Raw genomic sequence first — 10,347 nt, 5'->3', positions numbered from 1 at the left:
CCCCTGCACCCAAGTGGGAGACCTGGATGAAGCTCTTGGCTCCTGGCTTCAGCCTGGCCCAGCCCCAGCTGTTGTGGCCATTTGAGGAGTGAACCAGTGGATGGAAGTTCTCCCTCTCTCTGTCTCTAATCTCTCCCCCTCTCTCTGTAACTCTGACTTTCAAATAAATAAATAAATAAGTCTTTGAATTTTTTTTTAAAAAGCTAAGCCCATTTTGATTTCCCATCATTAAAACAGGGGTGGAGGGGGACAAGAATGATTCACTTTATGCACTTGATCTTGGCCAAGAGGCCAATGATGATTCCCTTCATGGACAATCTCTGTTTTTGGATGGAGGCTCATTCACGAGTGTCCAGTTGTTTAAGCTGGGAAGCCCCCACAAGGTACTGAAAACACAACTAGATTTTCCATTGTCCCTCACATTCTGCTTTCATTCCAGCTCCTCTGTCAAAGCCACATACTTATTTATCCTCTCTGCATATGTTCTTGGGATATTTCTGTTTAGTAAGGAAGCAATATCAGTGTGCATCTCTGTTTCATTAAATTTGTCACACAACAGAATATCTGGTCTGTTGGCCAGAATTTGTTAATCTGTTATCACGGCTCTGTCCCAACGCAGCTTGGAGAGGCTGCCTTCCAGCAGTCTTGGGTTCCTGCTTACAAATGGTGTTAAGCCCCTGGGTAACTTAACAGACAGCTAATGGTTGATATGACGTCATCATGCCATCTTTTTTATGTTTCCCAGGTACCTCTGGATTAGCTTTTCTGCAGGTCAGTTTACAGTGGGAGCTGAACATTTCTTCCCCGACTTCGGAAGTCTGTACTGTGAGCGTTGAAAGATACAAAAACTGAGGAATAAGACTTCTCTTTATGAGAAAAAAAAATACTAAGACAAAAATTCCCTGTCCTTTTGCATCATCAAGGAGCTCCCTGGACATGACATTTCTAAAGCACAAACACTCCTCGGCTCATGAGGACTTACCAGATTTACTTCCTGATACACCCATCAACATGGAAAACATCATTAGTTGGAAACACATTTAAGCTGCCCACCTTATCAAACAGCCTAGCTTGCCTTAAATGTACTCAGAACACTCACATTAGGCTGTAGTTCGGCAAAATCATCTAACACAAAACCTGCTTGAGAAGATAGTGCTGAAGACCTCCTTTAATTCATTGATCAGCATTCTGAAAGACAGAATGGCTGCTTGGTACATTTTTGCACGACTGTAGAATTGAAAAATGCTAAGTCGAACCGTTGTTAAGTCAGCGACCGTCTGTGTTGTTAGCAAATCACATTAATTAAGTAGCAGGGATTTCAGCTGGAGCCTGGGCAGTGTCTGTGGTGAAGGTTCGGGTGTATCTGGGAATGCTTGGTGATTGGAAGGTCGGTTAAATGAGAACCCGGCTGCACGTGGATTTTTGTGTTAGCTGAAGGAGCAGACAGAAGATGCGGCTTTCCCCCTAGAAGGGGAGAAAAGGACAGGAGAAGGAGACGGCGTCTGTCTCCCCACCCAAGGCTGAGCTCTGACCCCCGATGAGGGGCTTGCTGACTGCTCAAGCTGCAAAGGAGGACTGACTCCCTGAGACTGTGCTGAGAGCGGGATCACTTCAGAACTCAGGTGACAAAGAACGGCATGGAGTCGCAGGGGAAGAGATCTCTCTGCCAACCTCTCTGGGGATCCCTGAGCTTCTCAGGTACAGGGAGGCATCAAGGCATCCATCATAGGACCTATACCCACAGGTGACAGCCGCAGGTGTAAGACGCCTGGGGACTTTGCTCAGGGGCAGGTCAACAGGAAGACCAGTCTCTACCCAAACATGAGAAACTTGGGAAGGCTGGAGTTATTTCTATCAAATGAGAGCTCACTGGAATTCTGCATGGGGCGGGATGGGAGTAGGGGATTGGGGAGAAATTTGTATTACTCTTCACACAGTGTTTTTCTTTTTAAGATTTTATTTATTTGAAAGGCAGATTGACAGAGAGAGAGAGAGAGAGAGAGAGAGAGAGAGAGATGGTTCATCCCCCAAATGGCTAATGCCATTTGGGTCTCCCACATGGATGGCAGGAACCCAAAGACTACTCTCCCAGGTGTTCCGATGCTGGGAGCTGCGTCAGAAGTGGAGCAGCCAGGACTCGAACTGGAGCTCCGATGTGTGGCTTAAGCTGCTGTAGCACAAGTTCTGACACAGTGCTCTGTTCCAGGGAGCCAACCGTGCGGCCGAGGTTCAAGGTACCCTGAAGTTCAAGTCAGCCACATCAACACCCCTCTTTGCAAACTAAATGATGACAAGGTAGTGGTTCCTCCAGGTGAGCTTCAACCAGTGTAACGTCCAAGATGGAAAGCAGATGAAGCCCCACATCCCTTTACTACATGGAAACTACATCTCTGGTAACATTACACTACACAACTATTTAGTTATGCATTTATTTATTTGAGAGTCAGAGTTACACAGAGAAAGAAGGAGAGGGAGAGGGAGGGAGAGAGAGGGAGAGAGAAAGAGAGAGGTCTTCCATCTGCTAGGTCACACCTCAATTAGCTGCAACAGCCAGAGCTGTGCCAATCCGAAGCCAGGAGCCAGGAGCTTCTTCCAGGTCTCCCACATGGGTTCAGGGGCCCAAGGACTTGGGCCATCTTCCACTGCTTTCCCAGGCCATAGCAGAGAGCTGGATCGGAAGTGGAACAGCCAGGACTTGAACCTGAGCCCATATGGGATGCCGGCACTGCAAGCAGCGGCCTTATGCACTATACCACAGCGCCGGCCCCTGCACAACTGTTTATTAGCACAAAGGTTGAGAAGAGAGGCAGACAGAGCCAGGCAAGTCCCTGCTCTCACCCTCAACTCTGAAGGAAAGGATCCTCTGAGGTAGACACAAGGGTGCTCCCAGCAGCCAGCCAGCCACCCTCCGCGGCAGCTCAGCCAACAGGGTCCTTAGGCAGGAGCCAGAACTGGGGTAAAAACCACTGCAGGTCCTTACTGACAAAGGGACTTGGGGAGCTCCAAGTGCCTCCAGCCAACCACAAATTTGAAATATCACCTGTTACCCCAAGGGAAAGCTGCTTTAATGTCTCTTGTGCTCCTAGGTAGGCACAAGAATCCTTTAAAGTGAAGGTGCACACACCTGCTATGTCACAGGGTTGGTTTTGAATAGAACTCTATTTTGTAAGTCAAATCATTTGTGGCAGTTTGGCAGGGCAATGCTAGGAGACTAATACACAAAGTAATTGTATTAATATGCCCCCTCACATGCACCAAATTTAGAAAGGTAGGAAATTTATATGCTCACTCATTCGTAAATAACTTTAAAATTACTTGCCCTACCTATAAAGTAAAACATGTTCTCAAGCGTGTGTATGTGTGTATGTGTGAGTATGAGTGTGTATGTGTGATTATGAGTGTGAATGAGTGTGTATGAGTGTGTGTTCAATTGTGTGTGAATGTGTGTGTATGAGTGTGTGTTCAATTGTGTGTGAATGTGTGTATGAGTGTGAGTGTGTGTATGAGTGAGTGTGTATGTGTGTTCAATGTGTGTGTGAATGAGCATAAGTGTGTATGAGTGTGTGTATAAGTGTATGTGAGTGAGTGTGTGTGTATGAGTGTAAGTGTGTGTGAATGTGAGTGTAAGTGAGTGTGTGTATGTGTGTGTGTCTGGCTCCGCTGATCTCACCCTCTGAGATTTGACCCCTGGACGTGGTCTCCAGTGTTCATGGATTTTGTCCTCTGGCCCCAGCCTAGCCCTGACCGTTACAGGCTTTAGGGAATGACCTGGTGGATGGGAGCTTTCTCTTTCTGTCTCTTTTGCTCAAATAGATTTTTGAAAATTGTTTAAAACACAGAGGTGGCTGAAAAGACTTTGGGTCACAAATATGTGTCCTCTCCTTAAGCCCATAGCTTTGCTAACAGTGGTTTCCTTTTGCAGAAGAAACAGAAACAGCGGCTATTTGAAGCTGACAACTTAGATTCTTTTGTGCTGCAGACACTGAGCCGTGCCCTTGGCAGAACAAATTCCCCTCCATCACTGCTTACAAAGTGGCTGTCTCAAGGCGGAGTTCATCTCTCCCTCGGAGGCCTTTACAAAAAGCTGCAAGAAGTAGTCAATACCCATCAGAATTCTCAATTTCCCCAACCAATTTTCCCCAGAGCGAGACTTGGTCGGCATGCGATCTGACCCCAGGTTACCGCAGGAGATGGTTTGACCAAGCATTTCACCATATCATGACAAGGGTCTCTAGCCCTCCAGTCTTTGAGTTGACGCTACATGTTTTAGGCACTTCCACTGCCAAATTCGTTTTCTTTGAAGATGCTGTCCGTGTAGCCATATGCAAAAGGGATCTAAAATAAAAGTGATTTAGAGTAAATGGATAATTATTCTCATTGATACCACTTTCCACAGGGAGGCAAACAGGTTGGTGTGACTTTGTTCCACTATGCCACTCATGGGTGTCTTGCCAACTCCAAGGTGTTAGTCTCAGCTCTGTGGTCCAAGAAGACTCCCTTCCACTCCACGGTCCAAGTAGCGGGTTTAGGAAGAGGGCAGAAGAGGAGTACACCTCTTCCCTTTAAGGTCTTTTTATTTGAAACTTACATCCACCATTTTTAAAAAGATTTCTTTATTATTTTTTTTAATTTATTTTGACAGGTAGAGTTATAGATAGTGAGAGAGAGAGACAGAGAGAATGGTTTTCCTTCTGTTGGTTCACCCCCGAAATGGCCTCCACGGCCGGCACTAAGCCGATCCAAAGCCAGGAGCCAGGTGCTTCTTCCTGGTCTCCCATGCAGGTGCAGGGGCCCAAGCACCTGGGCCATCCTCCACTGCCCTTCTGGGCCACAGCAGAGAGCTGGACTGGAAGAGGAGCAACCGGGACTAGAACCCGGCGCCCATATGGGATGTTGGTGCCGCAGGCTGAGGATTAACCAAGTGAGCCACGGCGCTGGCCCCTGCTTATTTATTTATTTATTTATTTATTTATTTATTTATTTATTTTGACAGGCAGAGTGGACAGTGAGAGAGAGAGAGAGACAGAGAGAAAGGTCTTCCTTTGCCGTTGGTTCACCCTCCAATGGCTGCCGCGGCCGGCGCGCTGTGGCCGGTGCACCGCGCTGATCCGAAGCCAGGAGCCAGGTGCTTCTCCTGGTCTCCCATGGGGTGCAGGGCCCAAGCACTTGGGCCATCCTCCACTGCACTCCCGTGCCACAGCAGAGAGCTGGCCTGGAAGAGGGGCAACCGGGACAGAATCTGGCATCCCGACTGGGACTAGAACCTGGTGTGCCGGCGCTCAAGGCGGAGGATTAGCCTAGTGAGCTGCGGCGCCGGCCTTATTTATTTATTTTTTAAAATTGGATTTTTTCTATTGATTTGTTGTTGCTTTAAAAATAATTATTTATTTGAAATGCAGAGTTACATAGAAGCAGAGGCAGAGAGAGAGAGAGAGAGAGAGAGAGAGAGAGAGAGGTCTTACGTCTGCTGGTTCTCTCCCCCAAATGGTTGCAATGGCTGGAGCTGTGCCAATCAGAAGCCAGGAGTCAGGTGCCTCTTCCTGGTCTCCCATGTGAGTTGAGGGGCCCAAGCACTTGGGCCATCTTCTACTGTTTTCCCAGGCCATAGCAGAGAGCTGGATTGGAAGTGGAGCAGCCGGGACTTGAACCAGCATCCATATGGGATGCCAGCATGGCAGACGGTGGCTTTACCTGCTATACCACAGCACCAACCTCTATTTATTTATTTGAAAGGAAGATTTACAGAGACAGAGGTAGAGACAGACAGACACACACACACATAGATAGATAGAGAGATCTTCCATTTGCTGGTTCACTCCCCAAATGGCTGCAACAGACAGGGCTGGGCTAGACAGAAGCCAGGAGCCTGGAACACCATATCTGGGTCTTGCATGTGGGTGCAGGGGTCAAAGGACTTGGGCCATCTTCTGCTGCTTTCCCAGATGCACTAACAGGGAGCTGGATTGGAAATGGGGCAGCTGGAACTTGAATTGGTGTTCATATGAGATACTGGCATGGAAGGCAGTGGCTTAATCCACTGTGCCACAACACTGGCTCCTGCATCCATTTTTTTACATAGGTGCTGTTTTAAATATTGTATTTATTTATTTGAGAGGTAGAGCTACAGACAGAGAGGGAAAGACTGAGAGAAAGGTCTTCCATACTCTGGTTAATTCCCCAAATGGCCACAACACCCGGAGCTGGGCTGATCCAAAGCCAGGAGCCAGGAGCTTCTTCCAGGTCTCCCACGTGAGTGCAGAGGCCCAAGGACTTGGGCCATCTTCTACTGCTTTCCCAGGCCTTAGCAGAGAGCTGGATCAGAAGTGGAGCAGCTGGGACATGGCCCATATGGGATTCCAGCAATGCAGGCAGAGACTTAGCCTTACTGTACCACAGTGCTGGCTGGTACATAGGTGCTTTTGTCTAACACCTAGTCAATAGCCACACCAGATCACCTGATTGCTAAGGAGAATGAGGAATAGTCTTAACTCCTGAAGATAACAGACTCAATCAATGAGTCTGGTATTAAGAGGAAACAAGAGGAGAATGCAACTGAACAGCACTGAAGGAGGTGAGGCATCTGAGGTGAGGCTGATGAAACAGACTTGATATACAGCATCCAAATTACGGCAGCTGTGGGAGACAAGGTGGGAAATAAGGGGAAAGTGGAGATCTGTATTCTGGTTGTTGGCTGTTGCTGTTGATCCCAGAAGGGCAGACACATAAGCAGGTACCTCTTGCAAGCCTCTTCTCCTCCTCCAGATAAGGCAACTTCTTGGGGTTTTAAAAGCCAGTGCAGGCCGGCGCCGCAGCTCACTAGGCTAATCCTCCACCTTGCGGCGCCGGCACACCGGGTTCTAGTCCCGGTCGGGGTGCCGGATTCTGTCCCGGTTGCCCCTCTTCCAGGCCAACTCTCTGCTGTGGCCAGGGAAGGCAGTGGAGGATGGCCCAAGTGCTTGGGCCCTGCACCCACATGGGAGACCAGGAGAAGCACCTGGCTCCTGCCTTCGGATCAGTGCGGTGCACTGGTTGTTAGGAGCCAGACATTCAAAGTTCAGGACTTTGCAAAGCTACCGCATAGTTGAGATTTTAGAAAGTCACAGTGCAGAGCCAGCACCGTGGCACAACAGAGTAAGCCACTGCCTGTGATGCCAGCATCCCATACAGGTGCCGGTCCAAGTCTCAGCTGCTCCACTTCTGATCCATCTCTCTGCTATGGTCTGGGAAAGCAGTGAAACAAGTGCTTGGGCCCCTGCACCTGTGTGGGAGACCCAGAGGAAGCTCCTGACTCCTGGCTTTGGATCAGCTCAGCTCCAGCCATTGTGGCCATTTGGGAAGTGAACCAGTGGATGGAAGACACCTCTCTCTCTCTCTCTCTCTCTCTCTCTCTCTCTCTCTCCTGCCTCTGCCCCTGATTCTGCCTCTCTGTAACTCTGCCTTTCAAATAAATAAGTAAATCTTATAAAAAAGAAAAAGACCTGAGAAGATCTTAAGTTTGCAGCATAGGCTAATCCGTGAAACAAACACAGTGTACAACAAAATAAAACTCAACAAGGTCTGGAGAATCTGACTTCCAGAGTTAAGTACGTTATCAGGTTAAAATATCTATTTTTCAACAACACAAACAACAAAATCACAAGCCACACAAAGAAGCAAAAAGTACAACTCCATCAAAAGAAAAAAACAACAGAAGCAATTTCTGAGAAAGACCAGATGGTTACTGTGCTAGACAAAGGCTTTAAAACAACTCTCTTCAAAATGCTGAAAAAAGAAAGAAAGAAGCATGGAAAATCCAGAAAACAACACGTGAACAAAATGAAAATAGCAAGAAGAGTCAGAAAACCTAAAAAGAGGGGCCAGCGCTGTGGTGCAGCAGGTTAACGCCCTGGCCTGAAGCTCTGGAATCCCATATTGGTGCTGATTCAAGTCCCGGCTGCTCCACTTTCCATCCAGCTCTCTGCTATGGCCTGGGAAAGCAGTAGAAGATGGCCCAAGTCCTTGGGCCTCTGTACCCACATGGGAGACCCGGAAAAAGCTCCTGGCCCCTGGCTCCTGGCTTCAGATCAGCTCAGCTCTGGCCATTGCAGCCAACTGGGGAGTGAACCATTGGATGGAAGATCTCTCGCTCTCTCGCTCTCTCACTCTCTTGCTCTCTCACTCTCTGCCTCTCTTCTCCCTGTGTAACTCTGACTTTCAAATACATAAAAAAAAAATCTTTAAAAAAAAGAAATGAAAACCTAAAAAAGAAACCAAAGAGAGAATCTCAAGCTAAATAGTGTAATAACTGAAATAAAAACTTCACAACAGGGAGTCAAAGGCAGATATGAGCAAGCAGAGGAAAGAAATCAGTAACGTGAAGCTGGGACAATTGAAATGAGTCTGGAAGCAGCAGGAAAACAACCAAGAAAGGGAGTAGAACCGCAGACACCATCAAATGGACCACATATTGTGTTGTGGGAGTTCCAGTAGGAGAAGAATGAGGCAGTCAGAAGATTCAGAGAAATAATGCCTGAAAACTCTCCAAATGTGAAGGAAAACATGAATCCAGTTATGTTGCATAGCAGTATTTTGGTTGATAGCAAACTGCACATATGATGATGGTCCTTTTCTGTGTTTAGACATGTTAAGATGCACAAATACTTACAATGTGTTACAGTGACTCACAGTGTTTAGTACAGCAATATGTTGTACAGATTCATAGCCTAGAAGCAATAGGCTACACCATGCTGCCTAGGTGTGTCGTAGGCTGTACCATCTGGGTTTGTATAAAGACACTCTATGATACTTACAATGTAATGAAGTCACTTAAAAATTGGATGTATCCCCATCATCTAGTGACATGTGACTCTGTAAATTTCCAGGAAGTTCAAAGATGCCAAATATGCTCAATGAGACTCACACCGAAACATGTTATGATCAAAAAGTGGAAATCCAAAGACAAAGAGAGAATCTTGAAAGAAATAAGAGAGAAGCAGTCTGTCACGTACAATGATTCTCAATAAAATCACAGCAAGATTTCTCATCAGAAGTCTCAGAGGCAGCAAGGCAGTGGAGTGATATATCCAAAGTGTTAAGAAAAAAAAAAAAAAACCACTCAAGGGCCCGGCACTGTGGCGTAGCAGGTAAAGCTGCCACCTGCAGTGCTGGCATCCCATATGGGTGCCAATTCAGTTCCCAGCTGCTCCACATCCAATCCAGCTCTCTGCTGAGGCCTGGAAAAGCAGTAGAAGATGGTCCAAGTCCTTGGGCCCCTGCACCTGTGTGGGAGACCCGGTTGAAGCTCCTGGCTCCTGACTTTGGATCTGTGCAGCTCCAGCCATGGAGACCATTTGGGGGCATGAACCAGCGGATGGAAGACCTCTCTCTCTCTCTCTCTCTCTCTCTCTCTCTGTCTCTGTCTCTCTCTCTCTCTCTCTCTGCCTCTCCCTCTGCTGCTCTGTAACTCTGCCTTTCAAATAAATAAATACATCTTTAAAAAAAGAGAGAGAAATTAAAACATCCCCAGATAACTAAAAGCCAAAAGAATTCATTCCTCCTCCCACCCGAAACAGCACTGTAAAAATTGCTCAAATTTCAGGCATGGAAAGCCAAGACTCTGTGGCAAAAAATATCCTACATGAAGGATCTCTGTGAAATCTCAGTGGAAAGAAGGGGCCATCAAAGAAGCATGTACTTTTCTCTGAAGGGAGGAGAGAACTTCCACTTTGCTTATGGTCATGCCCAAATACTGATGGAGTCTGTGGTCAAAAAGGCTTCCATAGCCTTGGCAGCTCATGTCAAGAGCCTCAGGTGATCACTGACATCATAAATAGGAGTGTTAATTGTTAAGGAACAACAGAAGTCACTGTGCACTTACTCCCCATGTAGGACCTTCATCCTTAATGACTTGTACTATGACAATTAACTGCAAATCTTGTTCTCAAACTGTACTCTATATGTTGTGTGTGTGTGTGGGTGCAAACTGTTGAAATCTATACTTAACATACAGTTGGTCCTCTGTATATAAAATTAAACTAAAAATGAACCAAAATGAAGAAGGGGATGAGAGAGGGAATAGGAGGTAGGATGGGAGTTGGGGTGGGAGTGTGGGTATGGAGGAAAGAACCACTATATTCCTAAAGTTATACCAATGAAAAATGTATTCATTAAAGAAAAGCTTAAAAAAAGAATTGCTCAAGCCGGCGCCGTGGCTCAATAGGCTAATCCTCCACCTTGCGGCGCCGGCACACCGGGTTCTAGTCCCGGTTGGGGCGCCGGATTCTGTCCCGGTTGCCCCTCTTCCAGGCCAGCTCTCTGCTGTGGCCAGGGAGTGCAGTGGAGGATGGCCCAGGTGCTTGGGCCCTGCAC

General features: G+C 47.1%; 1 long non-coding RNA gene across 1 annotated transcript; it reads left to right on the top strand.

The window, feature by feature from the left end:
* Window positions 1–750: 750 nt before the first annotated feature.
* LOC149127982 (uncharacterized) lies at window positions 751–5,229 on the top strand. The gene is made up of 3 exons (XR_016229656.1): window positions 751–1,622; window positions 2,207–2,393; window positions 3,923–5,229. It is a non-coding gene; the product is annotated as an uncharacterized LOC149127982 (long non-coding RNA).
* The last annotated feature ends 5,118 nt before the right edge of the window (window positions 5,230–10,347 follow it).

This window comes from Oryctolagus cuniculus, chromosome 2 (assembly GCF_051225735.1).
Source record: "Oryctolagus cuniculus isolate XC-2025 breed Fujian yellow rabbit chromosome 2, ASM5122573v1, whole genome shotgun sequence".
Taxonomy (NCBI): Eukaryota; Metazoa; Chordata; class Mammalia; order Lagomorpha; family Leporidae; genus Oryctolagus; species Oryctolagus cuniculus.
The sequence above is the reverse complement of the archived record's forward strand: the minus strand, read 5'-3'. Positions and strand labels throughout refer to the sequence as shown.